The following is a 25,485-nucleotide window of genomic DNA, read 5'->3' on the forward strand; positions in this document are numbered from 1 at the left end:
TGGAAGAAGCTCTAGACTCCTGGCTTCAGATTAGCTCAGTTCCAGACATTGTGGCCACTTGGGGAGCGAATCAGAGACAGAAGATCATTTTCTCTGTCTCTCCTCTCTGTGGATCTGCCTTTCCAATATAAATAAATAAATAAATAAATAAATAAATAAATAAATAAATCTTTTTTTTTTTTAAGAAGGAAAGTGTTGTGTTTTGTTTTCATGTCAGGTAATGGGAGTTGAGTCTATGGTGCAGCGTGGAGGTAGCCTCAACACATTTGCCCAGAGAAGGGAGTCTGTGACTCAATGGCAACAATTCCCAGTGCAGACACCTTCATGGATCCTGTGGGGATGCTCAGGGTCTCCCCGCTTCCCCCACCCAGCATGAGGGCCATGCCTTGCTTCTGTGTACACATCGCCATCCGGGCAGCCTGAGCTGCTGTGTTGTGTCATCTTGCCTTTCTCTCTGGTTTGTCCCACACCATGCTGGGAAAAATGAGGAATGTAGAGCAGGGAGAAGTAACATTCTTTCCAGCCTTTCAGTGGTAAGACTTGGGTTCAAAGATTTGGTTGCACATTGGGATTTAAATGGCAAAACCTCTACCTCTGGGGGCCGTACGCTGGATGGGCAAAGAAGGGGAGTCTGGTGAGAGGTAATTCATTGCCAATTACTAACAGCTCAATGGAAAGGCCTGGCTCCAGGAATGCCTTTGGCCAGAGGTCCTGGGAGCTTTTGCTGCAGAGAAGCGAGTTTGCAAATAAGCACTTTTCTTTGTGAGATCGCCTTTCTCAAGCTCCATTAGCTCCCAGCTCTGTTTTCAGCAGAGAGAGCTGCCTTTTCATCTTGAACTCAACATATTCTTCTAGTTTAGCTACACAAAGCCCTTGGCAAACCCCCCTCTCTCCCACCGCGAATTGTTGGGTACCAAGGCAGAGAATAAAGTTCGGAGTGGGCCAGCTTCAGTTACCCACCCCCTGCCCAGCCTCTTACTCCGCCTCTCTTTGTAATCCACACGAGTTTTCAAAATCTCTGCTTCCCCTTTGTCATTAGGAAAGACGCTGGAATCAAACAAAGGGAGAACAAGAGCTCCAGACATGCTGAGAAAATGAATGTGTGTGTGTGTGTGTGTGTGTGAGTGTGTGTGTGTGTGTGTGCTGGCATGGTCTCTCCACCGCCCCCAAACCCACTGGTTAGCACTCTAACCCTCAAGAATGTATGTCACTTGGAGTTAAGTTCGCGGTTTGAGCAATGTTCTTTCCAACTTCCTGCTGGAAAATTTAACCTCTCTGTCGTCTTGCGAGAGGCCAGGGAACTGAGCCCCCTTTGTTCTTGCTCTACTAGTACCATACCTCCTGCATCCAGTCCCACATGCTCAGGTCTTCAGTCTTGGTCATCTCCCTTGCCTGAGATTATTACAGTGTCTTCACTTTTCCTTTTTTCAAAGATGTATTTACTGATTTAAAAGTGAGAGAGAGAAAAACAGGTCTTCATCTGCTGTTCACTTCACATATGGCCGCTTCAACTGGGACTGGGCCAGGCGCAATCCAGAAGCTTCTTCTAGGTCTCCCCCATGGGTGGCAGGGGCCCAAACACTTGGGACATCTTCTGCTGCTTTTCCCAGGTCCTTCAGCAGGGAGCTGGATCAGAAGTGGAGCAGCTGGGAGCTGAATCAATGTCCAAATGGGATGCTGGTGCCACAGGGGGCAGCTTTACCCACTATGCGACCACTCAGCCCCTTGTCTTACCTCTCTTCTGCCCCTTAGAAAGCTTTGCTTCCACTGCAGCAAAAGTGGCCTTTCCAAAGCATAGGCATGACAACCTGGGTGCCTGTCACTGCAGAATCAAGCCAAGGCCTGTTGGAGGGGCAGCCAAGGGGCTCCAGGGGCTCTGCCCTGCCCCTTCCGCTGGTCCAGCCTCTCTCAGGTTTGCAGGTAGAAATAGTCAGTATATATATAGGCGTATTTGTATGTGTTTCTATAGCTGCTGTTCTCATTGTGAAACAAGCCCCTTTAGGTGAATTTTGCTCCTCCCTAAGTTCCTCTGGATCCTGATCTACCCTCTGCATCCTCAAGTGAAAACTTTCTGTGGCTCTCACTGTCCCTTTTCTACCCTTCTGGCCATCCTGGAAGCCTTGCAAAGTAGAAACCCCACTTCCAGGATACACTGAGCAGCCCCAGACAGGTGCGCACACACAGAGCATTCCCTTAGTGCTTCTGAATTAACTGGAGGTGGGAATTGGCGTTACTTAGTAGTTAACAACTGTGGCTCTGCAGCTGGAATTGAATTTCTGCTTTCCGTTGCCCGTGTTTCCTTTTCCTCACCTGTGTAATGTGCAGAATCATACCCATCTCCAAATGCTGACACTGGAAATTCATGGAAAGAATGCTTACAAAGTGCTCCCCCACCCCGTGCCAATATCCATCACATAAATCTTCTATGTTGATTCTAGTTAGAGACAGCTGTTAGTGCCGCCTGGGTTTTCCAGGCCCCCACCTATGCCCCCTATTTGTTGGAAGAACCCTGTATCCAAACCCCTATGAAGTCATTAACTTATATGGGCAAGAAAGAGTTAATCCTGACCCTGTTCACCACAAATCCGCAGGCTCTAAATAAGGCTCTGGCATTCAGGCTCTAAGTATGGGCTGCAGCTAACTACAAACAGCTGTTGCAAGATAACAGCCCTTCGACTGGCAAACTCGGGCCAGCCCTCCCTCCTGCACAAGGAAACCTTTCTTTGCAAAAGTGTTCCGAGCAGATAGATGGAGCACAGTCTGGCCGCCATCAGAATTAAGAGATGGGGTAAAGGGAAGAACCATCAGAATTCCCTGACATGTATATAGCAATTCTATTTCCGCTTCCAAAAGCCCAAATCACTGGGGTGCCTCTTATCTCCAGCACATTCCTTGCTGTTGTTCTAAGGAGGAAAAACAGCTCTCTTCCTGCCCTGCTCCCTTCCTGGGCCTGCATTAACTCTCATAAACTGGAAAAAGAGCAAACGTTAGCCAAGAAGATACATATGTCGCACTTTATACCATGGTCCTTCATTCAACCCGTCCTCCCTGCCCGTTTCAGGAAATTCACTATGAATCAAAGCTCAGTAATTTGTTTCCCTATGGGATCCAGACAAACTTAAGTCTGGTACAAATTTCTATTTTATTTATTTATTATTATTACTATTTTAGGATCTATTTATTTTTATTGGAAAGGCAGATTTAGAGAGGAGAGACAGGAAGATCTTCCATCCACAATTCACTCTGCAAGTGGCTGCAATAGCAAGAGCTGAGCCAATCCGAAGCTAGGAGCCAGGAGCTTCTCCCAGGTGTCCCACACAGTTACAGGGTCCCAAGACTTTGAGCCATTTTTTTTTTCTGCAAGGGTGGGATTCAAGAGAGTGCAGTCCACTTGCCTGAAGGCAAAGATGCATGTGGTTCCTTTGAAACCTGGATTGTAGGAAACATGCTTTGTATAACGGAACATCAAGTACATGGCAGGTACCGGGTGTCTGTGCACTGAGTTGGCTGAACACCTTCACTGTGTGAGAGTGACAGAGGAGTTCAGGGCGGGGGGAAAGATGGATTTGCTATAAGAGAGTGGTAGAGGAGGTTCATCTTTGAAATGGAAACTTTCAGTGTATTGTCTGGTGAAAATCTTTCTTCTTTCCTTCTTTTTTCTCTGCTTTTGTCTCTCCCTCCCCCCCCCCCCTTATTTTCTGTTCTCTTTGATGAGATCCAGTGTGGCTTATCGGACCAGCCCAGCAGAGAGGAACTGGGAAGCGGCATTGATGATTTCTCTGATTTCAGGCTAGCGATTTCTATCTATCCACATCCCAAAGTCCCAAGACTGAAGAAAACACTGGTGAAACTTTGGAAACAATGTCTAGAGGAGTGTGTGGAGGCAGCGCCCTCAGGAATTTCATTTTGTTTATGGCTGTGGTCTCAGGAAGTGCAGAGGTGCCTGGTGATGTCTGTCTCCAGCTCGGCTGTAAATCTCAGAGGCCGACAAGGCACAGCAAGCGCTATTGGATTACAGAATAATTTATGGACTTAGCGGCTCTCTGGGGGCATCCTTTGCATCCATGGCAATGCAATAATAACAAATGCCCGTGGTTGTCCCTGTCGGAAGTCATGAAACAGAAGTCTGTATGATGGGTGCTCTAGTTATTATCTTTGTACAAATACAAAAAAAAAAAAAATGAAGTTTAGAAAGTTTCTGAGTTTTGCTCACTGTCACTCTGCCAGGAAAATCCCGAGGCACAGTTCACATTTTGAATTTTATTTTAATTTTACATTTTTATGGGTGAGAGCTTGTTCTCTAGATCAGAAAATAAGAACAACAACAACGACGAAAGTTACCCTCTCACAAATCATTTAAGACAATGCTCGCGTGTGTTTTCCCTTTGTTCTCACATGGACTGTCAAAGCTCTCATCCCAAGAGGTAACTTCATGATTCCTATCGCACTCATACGAGATTTGAGATCCCAATAAAGCTCATGACTTTCTCACAGCCACCCAGCCCACTCAGTAAGCGAAGATTTTTGACACTAAAAATCCATTGCTTTTTGTGTGATCATGTTCTTGTCTCCCCTGGGCACTTCAGTTTAGGATGGATTATCTATTCTGTGGGTCTTGCTAGAGAATGAACGTTCAGATAACGTTCACAAAACTACAAGGTCTTACCGGTATTGAAATGATCAAACCAATCAACGAGGAGCAGCAAGTGAGGTCTAGGCTTGGATTTGGCTGAAGATGGCCAAAGTGTCCAGTGTTCCAGGCCAAGTCCGGTCATTGACTCTAAGCTGACGCGAATGGGAATGTTGTGCGCTGACAAGGACCTTGAGATTGCTTCTAACACCAGGGAATGTGGCTTTTGAATGCTGAGCAAATTTGTTTAATCTTGCACTGCTTCAGGGTGGCTGAGATAGCTGTGCTCTGGCTTTCTCTACAGACACACTCTTGCCTTTCTTAGAGAATGGCCATGTAACATGAGGATTATCAGAAATCTATTCAGGGATGAATGAGGAGATATTCGCTTCCTTCTCTTAGACAGAGATCCTGTGGGTGATTTATCTTTTTATTTCCCTTCCTCCTCCCACCCTCTCTCTCTGCATTTCCTTTCTCCCTCTCTCCTTCCTTTCATTCTTTCATTCCTTCTTTCCTCTCAGTAGCATACTACAACCTAGTTTGGTTGATAGCAATATGACGCACAGGAGTGGCCTAGGAATTTTTCTTTTCTAACGATGTAGTTCTGGATACATATCCAGTCCCTGAACAATTGCCTGTACGTGCTCCAGTCTTGCCTAGGGTGGTTAAATCTTAAAGTTTCAAATTTTTGTTCTGCAAAGTTGGGATAATAGTACCTAAGTGATTGAGTGGATTGATCACTAAGGGAATGATGCCTGTAGAATTGACATTCATTTACATTATTTAGTAATATTTATAAGGACACAGTGAAAGGTTTGGAGTAAGAATTTCTTTTTAAATGAACAAGTTCAGCAGGGTAGTTCTTTTTTTGTTTTCTCTCTCCCTCCTTTCCTTCATTGCTCCCTGATTCCATTCTTCCCTTAACATGGGAATCCTCTTGTTTATCAAACTTGAAGGTTTTGGTTCAGTGGTTCTCACCTCAAGGGATCCTAAAAGACTCAAGGAGCTGGAAGGGTTTAATGATCGGCCTTTTATACCATGATAACCTCCTAAGTTCACATTCCCCAGAGACAGATTCTTAAATTAGATGTTGTGCTTCCTGAAGACAGGGATCGATATTATTTATTCTTCCATCCCCAATTCCTGATGTACAATTTATACACAGTAAATGTTTATCGAATTAATGAGTTGTCCTGAATAATCTTGCTTTCCATAGATCCAAGGGTATCCTATTATAAACACTAATGCATTCACTTATTTTATTGTTACTGTGTTGGATGAAAAAATATTTTACATAGAAATAAGCATAAAAAGCAAGACAACTTATACAAAATGCAATTCTGATTTTCAAAAGAAATTCTGGAAACATCGTTAGTATCACAGATTAGGCTACTATACACTAAGAAGCTTGTGTTATGATGAGCAACTGAGGCATGCTCATCTCTGTGCCCACCTCTCTTTCTCTTCCCAGTTGCTGTTTTGCTGTTTCCAGAATGCTGTGGATCAGGATATCAGGCAATTATAGATCTTTGACATTTATGCAAAATAAGACTGAAAAGACTATGCATGAGTCTGTGCAAGCCAGGAGGGAGTAGGGTGAGTGCCGCCTTCTCTGGCTGTGCAGCTGGCTTTCTTCTGAACTTCTTCATGTTCAAAAAGGAATGCTGGACAGTGAGAAAACATGGTTACCTAAGAATGGCCTGGGCAAGCAAAAAATCATGGGCTTTCTTTGCCCAAGAAAATCACAGGACGCTTTGCTACTCTTTGAGAAGATGGTCAGGCCTTGCACACCTAGGGGGTGTCCATGTCAACATCTCAGGCTCTCTAGTTGGATTCTCAGAGGGTCAGCAGATAAGCGGACACCTCGCTCTAATGGTCCCCTGAGATGAGCTCTATATAGGGAACTGTTGCCAAAATGGTCCAAGGATGGAAATGGCAAGAGTCACTCAGGGCAGAAGTGGGAGCCAGAATCTGGGTTGATCCTCTAGTCCTCACTGTGTGTCACAGGAAATCAAGCCTTCTCTTATCTTCTTGGTTTGTTTTTCTGCACAATGAGAACAACCACACACTTGGTAACAGACTTCCCAGCTGGACTGGAGAATGGTAAAAAGAAAGAGCAAGGATACCCTAGTCACAAATGGTAAGTGTCACACGGGAAGAGGATGTTGATAGACGCTTGTTTCCAAAGCTCAAGGATACTTTTGGCTCCTGGCTTCGGATTGGCTCAGCTCCAACCGTAGTGGCAACTTGGGGAGTGAACCAACAGATGCAGAATTTTTCTCTCTCTGTCTCTTCTCCTCTCTGTAAATCTGCCTTTCCAATTAAAATAAAGTAATCTAAAAAAAGAATTTATTTGCTCTAGCAAGTTCTATGCCCTAGAGTTGGTGGTTCTATTCTTTTTTCCAGTTTGGTGGTCAGTGGGGCTCTGAGCTAGCTTCTATTCTTTATTGCAATAATTGTCTCATGATCACTCTGAAAATATTGTTATATTTGCCTTTCTTCTCCATGTAGTCTCATATTTCTTTCAAACTATTATGGTAGATTTTTTCTAAATTTATTCAACTACTTGTATATATGTGTGTTTGAGAAATAGGAAGATTGTAAACAATGAATGAGTAGAAAATGAATAGATGATGAAAAATGAATGAATAGTAGAATAACAGAATTTCAGTGCATATGGACCAATGTTCCCAGCCAAGAGGACCCACAGGAGGCAAAATAACTAGAGTGGGTCCTGGGGCAGAAGGAGGATATCTAGTAAAAGCTAAAGAAATTCGAATAAATTGTCAACCTTATTTGGTAACCATGCATTCACTGTGGTTTGTTAATTATTATACACATATGAAAAGGATGCAGGATGTTAATAATAGGCAAAAAATGGGAGGGAGGGAGGGTGCCTGCACATTTTGTGTCATCAACTTCACTGGGAATTGTTCTGAAAAGAAAGCCATTTCTAAGAAAGGGTGAACAAATAGTTACCAGCCTAGCTTTACAAATTATTGAGCAACAAATTCTTGGCACTGTTATTTTTAGGGAACTTACTCTTACTTTGTTTGTTAAATTATTTGACTTAAAATCTCTAAGAGCTGTCATGGCTATTCAGTGTGAAAAGACATTAGAACAGTGGAAAAACCTCAGTGCTGATTCAGAATGGTAGTGGTGATGAAGGCGATCACAATGGCGACGATGGGTTACTGCTTTGAAATATTCCTAGATTAGGACCTATTGTGATAGAAATAAGCATAAGATGACTTTCCTGTTTTAATCTACCAAGTGTTTGTGGAGAAAGTGAGCTGTTAAGGGTCACTGAGCTGTTAAGGTCTGTTGGGTGAAGAGGGCCGAGGCAGTGTTCTTGCAAAAGGACCTGCATAATCTCACCTGAGAATTCTTTCAGAGGGTCACCAGTTACCTGTGGTTTGCCTTTGCAGACACACATTATGGGAAGCCAGAAGAGGGAAGGATGATAAAGCTGCAATGAGCATATGTGATCGGGCCACAGAAGGCACGGTACGGGAGGCTAAGGAGCTGAGTTTTGTGCTGCAGCTGATGCGGAGGCTCTGAGAACTTTCAGCTATAGAGAGAGACAATCCCATTTGCATTTTGGATAGACTCACTCTGGCTGCAGTGTGGAGTGGGATTGGAGTGCAACCAGATGGGGTGCTGCAAGGCCAGCAAGATTGAAGCTGTTGGAAAAGCATGGCATTTTCTTGGGGGCAGTTATAACCCTCTGACTACCTCAGTTAACCACACTTTAGTGAAGTGCCTGTCTAAATACTCTTTTTTTATGTGTATTAGCTATAAAGGTAGAATCTAACTTTGGCACAGAAATGCATCTGTGAGGCAGAGTGAAACATTTCCTTTACGACTGATTCTCATTCCAGCTTTTCTTGCCAGGAGACAAGAATGTGAGCTAGAAAGGGAAAATTGGTGTAACTTCAAGAGTTGCTGTTTTTAAGCTCTCCCGCTCTTAGAGATGAAGCCATGGGATTCTGTCGAACCTAAGTTTTTAGTTCATCTTTCCACACATGACTAAACAGAGCCAGCCAAAACTGAACTTCCAAAACCAGCTCATATTTAATTCGGCATGGTGGAAAGGGATGGGAGCTCTGTTTGGAATTTGAACCACTGAGCTCCCCAACTTGGCAGGAACTTAGCCAGTGGTGAGGCTTTGTTACCTCAATATTTTAGAGCTAATTCGAAAAAGTTCTTAAATCGGAAAAATGTCTCACCAAACCATCATCTACCACCACCACGACACTCGCCCTCACTAGCGTCGGCATCACACCCAGACTGTTAGTCACAGGATCTGTTCAGTATTGCACATAGCCATTCATTCAAAGACATTCTGGGGTTGTTCATCACCTATAGGTAAGGGCACACAGATAATCTCCAAAATCACAAACATCAAAGTTCAATAAACTCAACGTTTGCCACATTGTAGATGCTCAGGGATCATTGATTCCAGTCTTTTTGTCCTTTACTGTTTGGATGCATTCTGTGTGATACGGAGAGAAAGTGTCAGATCTGCGGATACTCTCCCGGGTTTTTGATACAGAGTCGTTTAAGGAAATGTAAGCAGATCTACACCATATGCATCAGAGCAATGTTGGTTCTGGCATGACTAGGGACTCCAGTCATGCCCTAAAGCTTGTCCGTGCTCTTTCGGAAGTGGGTTGGCTCACTAATCATTGAACCTGCTCAAAACTAACGAGGTTCTTTCACAATGCATCTGTCTTTCTATACATACATATATTTTTTATGTATCATCTATATCCATGTATCTCTATCTTCGTCATCAATCATCACTCTATTCATTCCTCTATCTTTCTCTCCTTCTACCCACCCACCCATGTACACCCATCTGTCTATCACCATTATCATAATTGCAAAAATCACTTTCCTTTCCCTAAGATACAAAGTCTATACCGTCCCTTACACCCAGGGTCAAGTTGCTCTATCCCTCACAGACTCCATGTTTCTCCCATGTTGCCCAACTCCAGGGTTTCCATGCCGAACTGCCTGAGCTCCAGCCTTGAGCCAGATTGTCTCCCACCAGAAAGTCAGCTATCTTTTCAGCAAGGATGTTTTCTTTAAAATAATATAAAAATTAGATCGATAAAAACATCACTGGTAAACTTGCAATCACAACTCAGTAAAAGTACATGTAGAATATTTTTTCTAGCTTCTCCCAAGCACAGCAGACTGTGACAGAAACGTACTAGTTTTCTGTGTCTCATCATTTAGCACATGACCTGGCACAGAGAACAAGCGTGTGTGGGATAAATATTCCCTTTTTGAACATTTGTGGGACTAACCTAGGGCTTGGGGATAATCAAGTGCTTTGTTCCTGTAAGAACACTCAATGGGCCAGCGATGCTGACCACACCTACAGCTTTTTGATGCAGAACCCTATGCCCCACCGTGAACTCATTAAAATGCAATCTGCACTTTAACTAGACTGAAGTGATTCATTTAAGAATCACTGATCTTGCTGGTGGTTATGAACCTTGGCTGGAGATTGGAATCATCTGAAGAACTCTAAAAAACTATATGGATACCATGATCCCATGGCTCCAGATTCAGATGTTTCTCATCGGGGGGTGGGGGCGGTGTTGCCTGGATACTGAGCTTTTCAAAGCTTCTCACGTCATCAGACAATAAACCAAGGTTGAGAACCATTGATCCAGGCCAACTTTCTCAAATAAAAATAAAACTGTTACTACTCTAATGCCAGATGTGCATCCCAATGCCTCAACAGTGCTTTTCAGGGACTGAAAACTGAGCAGCATTTAATAGACAGCTTCTTCCTAAACTCTTTTCCTCTCTTCTTGAAATTATCCATCTGCTGTTATAATGTAGCATACTCTTATCTCCTACACATTATGTACAAGAGCCCCAAGTCACCATTTCTATGTTTTATGACTCTACCTTACCTCTCACTTGGAGTTGATTAGAGCAAATGCAGACCCAAGGTGGAAGAAGCAGATTCCATTTTCCAGGCATTGATGCTCTTAGCTTCTGTCTGGTCCTCTAAACAGGTGAAGACAGGTGCAGCAGGGCCATATATTCTACTTTGGGAGCTGAGAACAGAGAAATGCTGTTAGGAAACCGTGAAGAAGCAATACATCAAGCACATGACAGGAAGCAGGAATGGAAAAGGGAGGCAGCTAATTGTCAAGTTTACTTGTGACTTCCACTCACAAATCATCACTATTAATATGAGGACTCCTCAAAAAGGGCTTGGTACATTTTTATTACAAAAAAAAATCTATGCAAATATTTCAAAACTTTTGCACCAAATACACTTCAATTTATATCACCCTCATTTCTGCTTACGACAGTCCAGTTAGGGTGTAGGCTCAAACAGAAAAATCAAATCAATACTAATTTAGTCACTTTATTTTCCCTACTTATTCTCTCATTAGTGCTACGATATTGGATCAACAGAACTCATAATCAAGGAATCCAATTTAAAAGGGGATAAAAAAGATTTTTCAGTCAAGGTCATTGTGTCTTAAGTGGCGTTAAGGACACGGTGGGAAAATGACTGTGATCAAGACTCTGAGCTTGACCTTTCACACAAATATTTACTGTTTAATTCACCAAAATTATTACCTTGCCACAGATAGCAAAAACAAGGCCCAGAGAGGTTAACCAAATTTCTCCAAGTTGTGCTTTTTTAGTAAAGCAGCAGAGTTTGGACTTAAGTCATTTCTGTCTTCACACCGAAGGTTAGGACACAGCAAGAATTGCTAACAGGGAGTTGTGTCAGGCCGTCAAGTTAGTGACATGAACAGGGACCAGAAATGGAAAGTCTTGTTTGTCATCATCAAAGGATAAATCACACACACACACACAACACACACACACACACACACACACAAATTAACCAGAGCATTTGAAAGCTTTTACAGCTTCAGAGGGAGGACTTGTTGTCTTGGGAATATGTCTGTATCAACATGAAGACTGCATCTACTGCTTTTTATCCATAAGTTACTGTTTTTGTTGTTTTGTTCTGTTTTATTTTCATTTTATTCTATTCTTTTAACTGTGGCTGCAACAGGGTCCTGGTCTGAAACCATCTGCAAACTCTAATAGTGAGACATCAGCTTTTTGATGGACCCTTTGCAAGGCATTCTTGGAAACATTTGAAGAGAAGCCTAGCTTGGGACATTTTTGTCCTTTCAAATAACTGGTGGTAAACGTCCTTTATAGTCCAGAAACATGACCCATTTTTCTCTACCATTTGGACAAAAAGCTAGCAAAATGCAAGTGCTAAAACCTAAGGCTTTATGTGCTCCCTTGTGCCACTTGACCTGATGAGTAGGCTTGCTGGGCAGACAGTGGGAAGTATAGAAAGGAACACCGGTCGTCCACCAGGAAATGGGGTCTTGTAGAAGGAAGTGGGGATGACCATTTTGCATTCAGAATCTAAGGATGTGGGTCCCACGGAGAAGGCCAGGGTCCACTGAAAGTGACCACACTCTATTCTAGTGATGACAGCCATAAAAAGATATCTCTTGTCTTGATTGTATGAATTCATCAGAAAATCACTAAGCTATTTATGAATCTAAGAATTTCACAGTTAGAATGTGGCAGGTATTTCTGAAGGGATTTTTGATTTTTGTTTGTTTCAAATAGTCCCTAAGGCACTAGCTTCTCTGTGTTGTATATTCCAGAGGGTCAAGACTGTGTTCACCTGACAGGTGCAGCAGGTACTGTATTCAGTATGGACAAGCCTCCGTGGTTCTAACCCATGCTAATTTTTCTCTCTGATAAGTCTTTCCCTCCTGTACCCCTTATAATTCCCACTCATTTTGCAAAACATCCACTGCTTCCCCCTGAAGCCCCTCATGGGCCATCTTGCCCACCTCAGTCATTTTTTATGTAATTTTTTATCTGAGTGCTGTATTCCACTGCAGCACCTCCCATGCCCTGCTGCAGTACACCTGTTTTCAGGGGGTTCACCCTGCAGGCTCTGAGCTCATTGAGCAAAGAGAGAAAGCTCTCACTGACTCTGGACCTTGAACTACTTGCTCTGTGCGCTCAGTGGGGCCTCACATGTCCACACTGGTCACTTGCAGTCTCACCCTTGTGCTGAAGGCAAAGACTGCAAAGTCCATAGGATGACTGTGATTGGCTCCCCACGCCCCTCAGTTTTAGGCAGCCCATGGCCAGAAACAAATCCTTCAAAAGAACATATATTTATATTTGAACTTTCTGTGTATGAATACGCTTAGAAAATGCAAAGATACCCTTGGGCAAATGCAAAGATACCCTTGAAGGCATTGTTTGGGTTAGTTAGTGTCTGATAATAACCCATGTGGTCACTTCCAGGGGACCACCGTATTCTCCCAAATGTACACATAAACTAAGAGTTCGTGTAAGGATTAAATGCACATACATGACAATCCATCACTGCAAGTAAGCATTGTACTAAGGGGTAGACAAAATCAAAACACATAGGTGTTAGTCAGATATGCATTCACAGGTTGGTTTGTGCATAACAGCAAAACCGCATGATTCTGACAGGCAACCTTTCTAGTATTTTAATTCCTTTTTTCCACACAGCTCTAGTATTAGTTCTATTTTACAGAAGAGGCAAAGAAAGGCCAAAGCACTTGTTCCAATTCACAAATTAGAAACCAGTGAATCTGGGGCTCAACATCACCTGGGAAATGGCTCAGTGTGCACACTGTGGAGTCCTTCCTAGATCTGTAAGGGCAGGTGCCCTGGAGAACTTTCAGAGGATTCTCATGGCCACTGGGGCTGCAGTACGACTGCCATCAGTCAGATTACACTGCTGAGAGACTGAACGTGGGAAGGGAGGTGGTAGGTACTCGCCATAACCTTATTACGTGCTGAACTCTGTGACCGGTCTGGACCTACCTACATTGTATTACTTTCATTTTGATTGGATTTAAAGGTCAACAGAAATCATCGGGTAGAGGGATTATGGGACATTTTTATGTCTTTCATTTTTTTCCCTCTATACTTCTCTGTATTAAGACAATAGGAAAACAAGATTGACCAACAGATTCTATTAAACAATAACAGAAGTCCCTCTCTGAAATAATGCCACTTGTGAAAGGTTTCCTGGAGCACTGGACTTTTTGTCTGCTAGAGCAAAGCTTCTCGAGGCAAACAAAGGATTCTTACACCACGCGAAGAGCTGCCCCTCCCCTCCTTAAATGGATAGCATCCATCACCTGTCCAGCCCAGACGTGGTGGCTTTTCAGTTCTGAGCCCGGTGAGATAATTGGCATAATTTCCCTGAGATAATGCGGAGGTTAATGAGGTGCAGGGAGCTCTAGGCCACTCACTTTCATTTGCATCTCAAGACAGGAACTGGTGAATGTGGGCTCTAGAAGAGTGGGAAACTGAACTGAAAACAAGAGTGAGAAGTGTCACAAGTGCACAGTGGGTACAGACCTGAGAAGGCAAGAGAACGATCCTCCCGGCTGGCCAAAGGCAGCATCTCCAGCTCCAGGCGGAAGCCTTCCACTCCAGCCCTCCTAACCTTGATGTGGCCTCTCTAAATAGGCTTATGATGCACCCAGCATTTCCCACCTCTATAGTATGGATGGTATTCCTTAAGATTTTTCTAACAAGATGACCGACAGTTTATTGATAAAAGAGAGCTCTGCATATCTGCAGCATTATTTGCCTCCTTAAAAGTTCCAGAAGTGGGGAGCAAATGTTGTGACATTGCACCTAAAGCCACCATCTGTCATTCTCGCATCCCTTACATGCACTGGTTCAAGTCCTGGCTGTTTCGCTTCTGATTGCGCTTCCTGCTAGTGTGCATTGGAAAGCAGCAGCAGCAGCAGATGCTCCCTGCACCCACATGGGGGACTTGGAAGAAGCTCCTGACTCCTGGTTTTGGACTGGCGCAGCTCCAGTCATTGCGGCCATTTGAGGATTTAAAAAAAAAAAAAGAAAAAATGGAAAAATGGATGAAAGATCTCTCTCTATTTCTATCTCTGTAACTGCTTTCCAAATAAATAAAATAAACATATTTTTTAAAGTTCCAAAAGTAAAAGAAAATACTTAGGCTCTGTGAAGCCCAGCAGTAAGGAAACAAGTTTAGTTCCAGTTAACCTAGAGTTATTAGGGCTAAACTGACTGTGGCTGACTATGGACAATTTCTCTCCCTTCATTTCTTTCTTCCTTCTACCATTTCTTCCTTCCTTTCTTTGTTCCCTTATTCCCTTCTTCCTTTCTTTCCTTTGTATCTTCCTTCCTTCATTTAGAATTTGTTTCACTTATGATCTGTTTTGACCAGTCATTTAGGCAAATATAATTGCTGAAAGTTGGAGCTGCAGTGTTAGGCTGAATTCCTTGCAAGGTAACCTGGGGTACTCTGCTGCAGCAAAGAGAATGTCTCTGGATTTGATTGTTGACACCATGAATACAGTCATTTATGTAACTATTACCAACTGGCTTCTGTGCCCTGCCTAGTGGCTGATACCTGATTTGGATACAAAGACCAAGTAAGCATAAACCTTATGTACACCCTGAAAGACCTCAGCATCTGGAAAGGAGAGAAGACAGGACTGGGAGAGAAAGGAGCTGATGGGAGGCCATGCCCCTGCATTCTGAGAACAAGGAGTGGAGGCTTTGCCAGAGGAATAAGGAGGGAAAACTGCAACCTCAGCAGTGGGGTGGGTAAGGTATTCTTCGGGATCAAATGGCCAAGCTCTGTCACTAACCAGCTCTATATAAGCTTGGGCCTTTTACTCCTGTGATTTCTTCACCTGTAAATGGAGGTAATAATCAAAACTCATTTGCAGACTTGTCACAAGGATTAGGCACCCACAACCCAGCAGATATTATGAACCTCACAGGAGAAGGTGGATTTCTCAGATGATTAAAACCATGCATCCAACAAGGTACAGGCAACTGATAGCCTGTGTCAGGACTGGGGCAAAACGAAAACTGAGGTACCTGTGGAGCATCTGGATGAGTGACAGGCAATGGGATGTGTGAGAGAGGAGGAGACAGGGACAGGCCTCTTGGATCATTTGTTTGTTTGGTGTGGAACAAGGCATGAACAGAATTACCTTTCCACTAAACCAGGATGTAGAAGGCTGAGTCGGGTCTGCTATACTGTAGGCTCAAGTTCTAACTCTGCACCTGCCTTTGTAGATGTGGTTAGGTAAGATGGGGTCATCAAGGAAGGACCCACATCCAGTGACTGATGTCTGCACAAGCAGAGGAGAAGGCAGACATATGTGCTTTAGGAAGGCCACGTGGAGAGAGTGATGGTGGAAGTGCTGCACTGGTGGGTCAGCAAGTGCTGAGGTCATGAATGGAAGTCTACAGACTTCAGAAGGGATCAACCTTCCCAGTACCTGGATTTGGGATTTCTGAATTCCAGCTCTAAAAGAGAATGTCTTTCTATGACTGATTTTAAGACTCCTAGGTGATGGTGCTTTGTTCCATGGCGCCAGGAAAATGAGTCCCCAGGATTTCACCACCTTGGCACTATTTGAGCTAGAGAGCCCTGGCTGGGGGGCAAGTAGGACTGTTCTGTGCATTGTAGGATGTTTAGCAGCATGTATGACCTCGATCTATTGGATGTCAATAGCACCACTGCTATCTCCTCCTCCTGTTGCACTATAGGAAAATATCCTAAAACATTACTAATACCCTCAAGGGAAATCGTCCCCCACCTCCTAATGCAGAGCTTCTACATGATGCCATTGCTTGTCCACTCAATTATTTATTCATATATTCAGTTGTTCATGCTTATTTATTTGGACTACTATTTAGATGTCTTCAGATGCCAATAATAGAATAAAAACTATAGCCTTTTATGTCCACAAAGGGTACAGTGGACATGGGAGTCAACAAATTTCTTTTTCTTTTAAAGATATTTATTTTTTATTTGAAATATAGAGTTACAGAGAGAGGAGAGACAGAGAGCTCTTTCAACCACTGGCTCACCCTCCAAATAGATGCAGCAGCCAGAGCTGGGCCAGCTCGAAACCAGGAGCCAGCAGCTTCTCCTTGTTCTCCCATGTAGGTGCAGAGGCCCAAGTACTTGAGATATCTTCTTCTGCTCTCCCAGGCACATTAGCAGGGAACTGGAACAACTGGGACTCAACCCAGTACCACTGTGGAGTGCTGGTACCACACTAGCGAGGAGCCTGGAGCTTGAGGTGCAGATGGCTAAAAAGGTGGGTGTTGAGAGAGGGGGCGGGACTCAGGGAGGACTTCTTTAGGATTGGGTCTGCATGCTTGTACTTGACCTGGTGATATGGTAAGAGCGAAGACCTGCAGCAGCAGGAGAGTCAGAGAGGATCCTCTGCCAACTCGGATGTTCATCCCCAAGCTTGCTCTTGGAGGAGGTGTCTAGTGATTTTCCCCCTGATGCACAAAGAAGGGCCTTTCCTGCCACATGGATGCTGGCTCCCAGCTCTGAGAGATGGGTGGACATGCAATTTCCGGAAAGGGCTGTCTGACTTTTTATGGCTTCGGGAAGATATATCCAGAGGCCATCATGTCAGCTCATAAAAAATGTTCAGAAATCTGTAGTTATGCCTTGTAGCTCTCTGGTGAAAATAGCATATTGTCCTATAAGATGGATGCAGCCAGCCCCTTATAGGGGGTAGCGCTTTCCCCGCAAAGTTTTTTGGCGATGGATGTGCTGCCTTGTTGCCTGCTGATTTTTGCAGTGAGGAAGAGTCCTGCTCAGCAGGCATCAGTCTGGAGCCAACTGTACCCCAGTTCCCACCAAAGCCAGCTGAGAACAACTCCATCTAGGTCCCTTTCATATCACTGACAAGTTCCCAATATTTGAGTCATAACAACTGATCCCCAGGGGCCATGTTAGCAGGAAGCTGGAGACAGGAACCAGAGCTGAGTACCAAATCCAGGTACTTGATGTGGCACACCACAGTCTCAACTTTTAGGCCAAATTCCCAACCCACTACTTCTGCCTTAACCCTTCTGTGGTTCAGCTTCTCCGGGGCTCACTGGAATCTACCTTCTCGGACCATGAACTTAGTGGACACAGGGTCTCAGGGCGGGTTCTCCCCACATCCTGTTCAGTGTCATCCCGCACAATGTCTGGCTCAGAGTGTTCTCCTCCCCACAACAAAGAGCATCCCAGAGCCCTCACCTGCCGAGTGCCGGCACAGGAACTGGATTCTGAGGCAGTCAGATGGCCAGGTCACTGCCCTTATAGTCTGGATTCTGGCTTCCATGCCAAGATTTTTTTGACTTTTAAAATATGTTTATTTGGGACCTGGAGCAGTAGCCCAGTGGCTAAAGTCTCACCTTGTATGCCCAGGATCCCATATGGGCACCAGTTCTAATCCCGGCGGCTCCACTTCCTATTCAGCTCCCTGCCTGTGATCTGGGAAAGCAGTTGAGGATGCCCCAAAGTCTTGGGTTCCTGCACCCGCATGGGAGACCTGGAGGAAGTTCCTGGCTCCTGGCTTCAGATTGGCGCAGCACTGGCCTTGAGGTCACTTGGGGAGTGAATCATTGGACAGAAGATCTTCCTGTCTGTCTCTCCTCCTCTCTGTATATCTGACTTTGCAATACAAATTTAAAAAATCTTTAAAAAAGCATTTATTTCCATTTGGAAGGAAGAGACAGAGCAAAAGAGACACAGAAGCAGAGAAAGGAAGACGTCTTCCACCTGTTTGTTCATTCCCTAAGCACCTGCAATAGCCAGGGCTAGCCCAGCCCGAGGAAAGGAGCCAGGAACTCAATCCAGGTCTTTCATGCGGGTGGTGGGGATGCAAGCAGTTGGTCCCTTCCAAGGGTAATCCTTAGCACAAAGCTGGAATTGGAGATGGAGCCAGGCTGAGAACCCAGCCATGCAGAAATGGGTTGTGAGCACTACATGTAGCATCCCAACTGCTGCAAGGAATGCCTGCCACAGTTTTACTTGGAATCAATTTTATTTCTAGTTTTATTTTAATTGTTATACCATGTTGTACCACATCAGTTTCTAGATTAGAGACTAAAATTCTCCCTGCTCAAGACTTGTTCAGTCCCTTTCAATACTCTCCAAATATACTCAACCCCGCTCTCATCCATGGAAGTATAGCAACCAGTTGGTGGATGGTTAACCTAGCAGAGAAGATGCTGTTTAAGACATCTGACTCCCACATCAGAGTACTAGCTTTAGCATGTGGCTCCAGCTCCTGTTTCCAGATTCCTGCTAACACTCACCCTAGGAGGCAGGAGTGATGATGTTTCAGTTCCCTAGAGGAAGTCCTTCATTGGGCTCCCCGACACCAGCAGTGGCCTGACCCAATCCTCGATGCTATGAGCATTTTGGAAATGAAGCAATATTTAGGAGTTTTCTCTCTCTCTCTCTCTCTCTCTCTCTCCTGTCTCTCTCTCTCTCTCTCTCTCTCTCCTTTTCAGATTAATGAAATGAGAATAGATAACAAAGCCTGATATATTTGTATCGCCGTGGATCAGATCTTTCATCCTTGGGTCTGAGCTCTGCCCAGGGTTTAAAGGGGAAGACAAAATGATTCCATCTTAAAACAAACAAACAAACAAACAAACAAACAAAAAACAGCCAAGTCTGCTGGGCTAGCCCAGGGCACAGGGCAAGAAGTACAAGGCCCAGGGTCAGGCTAGCCATTATTTTTCTTTTGTAGTTGCACCTTACATTCCTTTGGTTTTGTTATTGAAACACACACACACACATTATAATCAGACAGATAGTAAAAATAAGTATGAAACAAAGTGGAAAATCCTTTCTCTATTCTCTTTGTCAAATCCTACTCTGATGGACATTTAATGTATATTTTCCAGAAAACAAACACCTATCCAAGAAAGACCATGCGCATTTGCAGGCACGTCTGGAATCCATCCACATAAACATATGTACAGGAAACGTCAAAATGTGTGTGGACAAACGGAATGGGAAGATGATGTGTTGGGTGAGTGCTAGGCCTGGTTGCTAAGTGCTTGTGTTTTGTGTCAGAGCGCCTGTGTGTGACACCGACCCTGGCTCCTCCTGACTCCAGCTTGCTAGTAGTGCAACCCTGAAAGCCAGGGCAATGGCTCATGTAGTAGCGATTCTTATCACCCACACAGGAGATCTGGCCTGAGGACCCAGCTTCTGGATCTGCCTGCTGTGGCATTTGGGGAGTGAATCAGTGTCTGTGTCTCCTTCTAAGGTAAATGTTTAAAAAATGTAAAGAGGATGTAAAATTTTTTACACATATACATTATATACATAACTAAATAACAGTATATATAGTATATAATACTTTGCACATATAATACTGCATTAGCTCTGAATGATTATATTCCTTGTATTATAAATAAGAAGACTGGATTTTAATCTCTGACAAGAAGATTGGGAAACTAAGCATTGTGGAATCTTGTTGTAAGTCAAGGGGAGTCAGGCCCATGTATTTTATTTTTTATGCTGCATCACATAGATATACTCTTTCCTTGGCCGAGTTCACACACACCCCACACCCTAGGGTCTGTTATGACTATTTCAGCTTTTCCAAGCCTGCACCCCATTTTTAAGGACCGGTGGGAATGCAAACATGCTGATGTTGGAGGCGGGGCGGGGGAAGTCAAGCCTGGCCGACTTCCCGGTGGACTGTGAACCCCACACCCACAGGGCCCACATGTGTCTGCATCGCTTCCTGTGCAACCTTCTCCTTCAGCTATCGTACTCGAAAGGAAAAGAAAAATAAACTCGGCCCAGATTTAGCCTCTCTTGATTCCTGGGTGGGCTAATAGTTGTGTGGCTGATCACTCAGCTTGCCACATCCTGCTCTCCCAAATGGGCAGACCAGGAGATGGTATTAAAGGAACTTTTAGGGCTACAGCAGAGGTCTGCTCCTTTGCTCCTGTTACTAACCTTTGGTAGCTTCATTCTCAAATCAGGGAAGAATCTGTAATAGTTAAAAGAGAGTCTGTGTGGTAGGAAACTGGCCATGCATTCTCTTCCTGCATGATCTGGGAAAGTCCCTCAACTCTTTCAACTTCTGTTCCCTCGACCACAGTTGAGATGTGCGGGCTCCTACCCTTGCTTGGCTGTTGTAAGAAAAAAAAAGAGTAAAGGTTCCAGAGCAGTAGCTTTCTAACCTTACTGCACATTCAATTCGTCTGGGAACCCCTGATGCCCAGGTTCCCCTGCAAATCAAGTAAATCAGAATATCCAGGGCGTGTGTAGGACCTGGTGAACTTAGCCCTCATGCCAGCAGGTTCCATATCCCTAGGTCCAGCCAACTGCAGATCAACTATATTTTTGAAAATGTGCGTCTGTGTTGGATGAATGTGCTATTTTCCTGTCCCTTCCCCCCAGCAATACAGAAAGACACAATTTGCATAGAATTTACATTGTATTAGGTATGATAAAGTATATGGGAAGATGTGCGTAGGTTTTATGTGAATATTATACCATTTTATATTAGGACTTGAGCTTCCGTAGAGCTTGGAAACCTGATTTGAAACCGATTTCCTGCAGATACTGTGGTACCCCTGGGTTTACAAATTACGCACATAACCATCCAGCCCAGGGTTCCAACAGGCAGTTCTCTGAGAACCAGAGGCCTGATAAAATGCCTGCCTGTCATCCTCACTCAGCAAAAGCCCCAAAACGTTTTCTGAACAATCCCTTGGCACGTTAGACATGTCCAACAGCCAAAACGGGGTCAATGCTATCTTCTCCGTGAAGCTCCCTGACTTGGCATCACAGTTTCTGAGAACAAAATTAGCATAGGGTCAGGTTTGATTTTTGGAAACTTCTAGAAAGAAAAAAGCAGTAGCATCCCTGAAATCTCTGCTCTTCCTTCTGAATACAAGTCCTTCATCAGCCCCGCTTTGGGGCAGTCTCTGGTTCAGGCAAACATGTTGAGCAAAAGAGCATCCCTGGTGAGTGGCAAGCACCTCCATGGCCTCCCTTCATGTGACAGCAAGGATTCCGCTGGACTCCAGACCCTGGCACCTACATTTGGTCCACTTCGGTGGGCTGCTTCTAGTTCAAAAATGAGTCTGTGCATTAGGATACTAGGAATGGTCACCAATTTATTTTTATTTTTTAAAATTTTCTTATTTTTTACATATATGTTTTATTGCATTTCATTTTATAACAACGTTTCATAGGCTCTGATGTTCCCCCGTGCCCTCCCCCCATGGTGGATTGCTCCACCTTATTGCAGTATTACAGTTCAAATCTAGTCTTGCTTCTTTCAATAGAAGCATGCGCCATGCACAGAGTCCAAATCCTTTTTCTAAGCCTTTGTCAGCACTGAGCGAGCTTAGCCAATCTGGGTGTGAGATGTAAAGAATGGGAAAGGGGCCTAAGTTGCAACCTCCATGTTACTCTATTGCTCCATCTCATTCAAGATGCTCACATTTCTGCTCCTCTGAGCCAGGATGGCTCCTTCCATGAAGTGGGGTAGCTCCAGGATTTGCGAGAGGTAGCTGATCTAATGGTACAGGAGAGACGTTGGTGTTGTGGCATGGCAGGTTAGGTCACAGTGAGTTCTGGCTGCTCTGCTTCTGATTCCGTTTCCTGCTAATACACCTGAGAAAACAGTGGAAAATGGCCTAAGTGTTTTGGGCCCTTGCACCTGCATGGGAAATCCACATGGAAATCCTGGATTCTGGTTTTGGGCTGGCTCAGCCCTGCCTAATACAGTCATTTGGAGAGTGGATCAGCAGATAAAATCTCTTTCTCTGTGTGTGTGTCTTTCTTGCTCTGTAACTCTGCCTTTTAAATACATGAAAGAAATGTTGTGTTTTTAAATAAAGGCATGGGTGAGATCTGTACAGAGTGTATGAGAACACTGGGAGCCTGCTGTGCAGGAAGTCGAACATGGAGCTGCTGTTCAAACAAGGAGGATCTCAGGGTAGGCATTTGACCGAGCAGTTAGGATGCTGCTTGGGACACCTGCACTCCACACCAAGGTCCCCGGGTTTCAGTATTGTCTCTGCTTTTGGTTTCAGCTTTCTGTTCGACCAGACTTGAGTTACCAATATCGTCCTTGAGTCCCTGGCCCTCTTTGGAAATTGGATAAAATTACTGTTTGAGCCCTAACTTAGCCTGAATTTTTGCATGAGTTTGAGGAGCAAACCAGCTGATGAAAGTTCACTCTTTTTAATCTCTCTTTCCCCCCTTTCTTTCAAATCAATTTAAAAGAAATTACGTGGAGACTGAACCCACATGTTGTTCACTCTATGTGCAAACTTTGCATAGAGTATCAGGGTCCCGTTTTTTCCCCCTACCAAAATTCTTTTTTCCCCCAAGCATGACACAGAGCATTAGTTCCCTGGGATGTTTTGTGAATGAAAAATAGCTTGTTGTCAGAAAGGTTTATTAAGCATAAAATATCAGATTTAATTTCTACACACTCATAATGCATATTCACCTCTCAAAGAGCCCAAGAAATCTTGCAATTAGAAGAAAAACATTGCTTCATTCTTTTTAGTCAAGGATTTCTGAAACAGTTCACTAAAGAATGCCTCTTTCCTTCTTTTCAATAAATAATCTATTAGCAGACCACAGGAACAAGGTCCTTAAAAAAAAAAAAACACCCTCTAAGTTACACTATCCTGGGAAAAAAAACTGTCCTTCATTCAATGGATAAATCAATCAGTAGCTCACAAAGCGCCTCTTTGTATACATACACTCATACTTTTAAAAAAAGATTTATTTATTTTTATTGCAAAGTTACATTTACAGAATGAAGGAGAGACAGAGAGAAAGATCTTCCATCCACTGGTTTACTCCCCAAGTAGCTGCAATGGTTGGTGCTGAGCTGATTCAAAGCCAGGATCCAGGAGCTTCTTCTGGGTTTCCAGAGTAGGGCCAGGGTCCAAAGGGTCTGGGCCATCTTCAGCTGCTTTCCCAGACTACAAGCAGGGAGCTGGAAGGGGAAGTAGAGCAGCTGGGATATGAACCAGTGCCCATATGGGATCCTGGGCATATAAGGCAAGACTTTAGCCACTAGGCTACTGCTCTGGGCACTCATACATCTTTTTATTGCCAATATTCTGAGCCTATGTGCAGAGACTCCCCACACTGCAAGAGGCCTGAACTGATCAGAAATAAGGGTTTTCCCACACCTGGTGTCAAATGCTTTCACATTGCCACCATCAGCCACAGTGAGAGGTCTTGAGTAAGTCTGGAGAGTCACATTCACCTGTTGCTTCTGATACAGTGCAGTCAATGTTAATGGAATTAACATGGCTGCGTAAGCCATTGTGGAAAAAAGTGGGTGACTCACACATGTGATTCTATCGTCCTGATAAATGGAGACTACTTAATTTAGGGCACCAGTGACATGGTGCCAGCTATTCATCTATGTCAATGTAATTAATGGGTTCATGTTCACAGAGAGTCTAATTCCAGGAAGCTCAGTGGTGTCCATGGCAGGAGAACCGTAGAAGGGCTTGGGCTGTTTCAGTGGTACCACATTGTTACCATTTGGGTTCTTTGATAGCTTTCTCCCAGGCCAGCTCCTGGATCAGAGTCTCCAGTGCACCCTATCTGCCACTGCTCTTTTCCACGGTCACCAAATTCCAGGTGTGTAACCACAAACGGGTAAGGAAAATGAATCAGTGAGAGCAGGCTGCACATGTATATGTGCATGTGTGTGTGCGTGTGTGTTGCATACTCGTCTCTGCAGGCATTGGCCCATTAATCGCTATTAGTGCACCCACAAAGTGGACTGTAATGAAATGAAGAAGTCTTTTTGTAGAACAACGAAAACAGTGCTTTGGAGAGCAGGTCGCATGATTTCCCCCAGCAGCCCTGCTTCTTCCTTGGCTAAAGCGAAACTTTACTCTGCACCATACTTTCTGTTAAAAAAGGGGCAGCGTTTCTGAGCGTGAAACAGTTTGAAGATAATGTAAGCAGAGTTCCCCAAACATAGCAGGTGCACCTTCAGCCGTGTTTGTTTACCGTTATTCTATCAATTGTTCCTCAGTGTAGGTGGAGTGGGAACTTTCCAGGCATCTCCTGGATAGCAAGCAGTAAGATTTCCTTCTAAGTGACAAAGAACTGGATTTAAGCAAGGGTGGTACTTAGGGAATGTCATTCAGGGTGGTGTGTGCCTATGTGCTTGTGAAGGCACATGGCCAGGCCACATTGTATTAATGGAAACACACACACACACACACACTTCAGAGCAGCTCTCACCAAGGACTTTGACTAAAAATGGGCAAACAATGTGTGGAATTTCAGTAGGAAAATCCTTTTAGTTGCTATTGTCACATATTCCCAGTCTTCAGTCAAGGGACCTGCTGAGAAGGAGGAGAATGGGGAGGTGTCTAGTAGAAGGATTGCAACAGATTTGCAATGTCCACAAAGTGCAGGGAGCAGGTCCCAAAACATTGGGTGAGCCGCGGATGACATCGATGACATTGGTGTGGTTCTCCCCCACGCACACAGCCACGCACACATGCTCACAAGGCCAGCACTGCAGGTGTCTCAGGCAGTCTCTGCAGCTCTTCTTGCGAATCATCTGTTTCAGGTCTCCCAGAAACACAAACATCGGAATATCCCCATTTAATAGATCAGGAGAATGGAGGTTAGGGATGAAGTACTGTGTTCAGTCCAGTTTTTCACTCACTGTGGTAGTTTGGCAGTTAAGTTTGGATTCATTACCCTGGTTCGGTTGACCCAAATGATGTTATCTGGCTTTATCACCCACAAAAATAGACATGCATGAATGTTGGAGGAGAAACGACCTCAGGGTCAGAGAGCCTGGCTTCAGCTTTAGCCATGCTGCTCCGGATGTGGGACTTTAGGGAGAACTCAGAATCTGCCTCATCCAAAGGCCAGTTTGGTGTAACAGATAAAGCCATCCTCTGAGACACCAGCATCCCACGTCGGCGCTAGTTCAAATCTC

The sequence above is a fragment of the Ochotona princeps genome, chromosome 16 (genome assembly GCF_030435755.1).
Source record: "Ochotona princeps isolate mOchPri1 chromosome 16, mOchPri1.hap1, whole genome shotgun sequence".
Classification (NCBI taxonomy): domain Eukaryota; kingdom Metazoa; phylum Chordata; class Mammalia; order Lagomorpha; family Ochotonidae; genus Ochotona; species Ochotona princeps.